We start from the raw sequence: 1,576 nt of genomic DNA on the forward strand, positions 1-1,576 counted from the left end.
TAGGATTTCTGGCCAGGTGAATGGAGGGTTATAAATACAAAATCAATTGACGTAATGCAGGAGTAAGTTTAATAACGGAAAAGAAACCAAGAATGGGAATTAGCTACAACGAGCAGGACAGTGAACGCATTATCACACCACCATTATAGTACAACTTCATATGCCAAATAGCTCCGCAGATGATGAAGAGGTTGGAGATATGTATGACAGTTAAGAGAGATGAAAATTTAATTGTGACAGGAGACTGTAATTCGGTAGTGGGAAAATCCAGAAACGAATAATAGTTGCAGGTGAATCTGGGCTAAGGGGTAGGTGATGAGGGAGGGGGGGGGGGGGGAGGAATGAAAGAGGAAGCCACCTCGGAGTATTTTGCGCAGCGCGTAATTTAATCATCGCTAACACTTGATTTAAAAACAATAAAAGAAGATTGTATACATGAAAGAGACTCGGTCACACGGGAACGTCTCGAACTGATTAAATAATTTTAAGACAGAGATTTCGGAACCAGATTTTATATTGTAAGCATTTCCAAGGGCAGACGTGGACTCCGACTACAGTTTATTGGTTATGAACTGTAATTTAAAATTGAAGAAATTGCAAAAAGGTAGGAAGTTAAGGAGTTGAGGCATGGATAAGTCTAAAACACGAGAGGCTGTTGAGAGTTTCAGATGGTGCATTAGGCAACGATTGACTAGAACAAGGAAAAGGGATAGAGCAGAAGATGAACGGATAGCTCTGAGACACAAAATAGTGAAGGCAGTAGATCATCAAATAGGTAAAAAGATGAAGCCTAGTATAAATACACTACCGGCCATTAAAATTGCTACAACAAGAAGAAATGCAGGTGATAAACGGGTATTCATTGGACAAATATATTATACTAGAACTGACATGTGATTACATTTTCACCCAACTTGGGTGCATAGATCCTGAGAAATCAGTACCCAGAACAACCACCTCTGGGCGTAATAATGGACATGATACGCCTGGGCATTGAGTACAAAATGGTTCAAATGGCTCTGAGCACTATGGGACTTAACATCTGTGGTCATCAGTCCCCTAGAACTTAGAACTACTTAAACCTAACTAACCTAAGGACAACACACACATCCATGCCCGAGGCAGGATTCGAACCTGCGACCGTAGCAGTCGCGCGGTTCCGAACCGCGCGCCTAGAACCACGAGACCACCGCGGCCGGCGGGCATTGAGTCACACAGAGCTTGGATGGCGTGTACAGGTACAGCTATCCATACAGCTTCAACACGATACCACACTTCTGTAACCTCCCCACAGAAAATATTAAAAATGATAATGAACCAGTGTAACCTCCCAACAAAAATTTTTATATACTTGAACCATATGTAACCTCCCAACAAAATTATTATAATTAAATTAAAATGATCCAAGCATGAACTCCCCACAAAAATAATAATTAAATGAATTTTTAATATTGTAACCTCTGAACAAAATTGGCTCCCATTTATAATCTGTGTGCAGAAATGCATTCACATTTAATGTTCTCACAAAAATTCTTTTCTCATTTAATGTTAAGTTCGAAACAGAAAAATTCCTAAA

This window comes from Schistocerca americana, chromosome 4 (genome assembly GCF_021461395.2).
Source record: "Schistocerca americana isolate TAMUIC-IGC-003095 chromosome 4, iqSchAmer2.1, whole genome shotgun sequence".
In the NCBI taxonomy this organism is placed as follows: domain Eukaryota; kingdom Metazoa; phylum Arthropoda; class Insecta; order Orthoptera; family Acrididae; genus Schistocerca; species Schistocerca americana.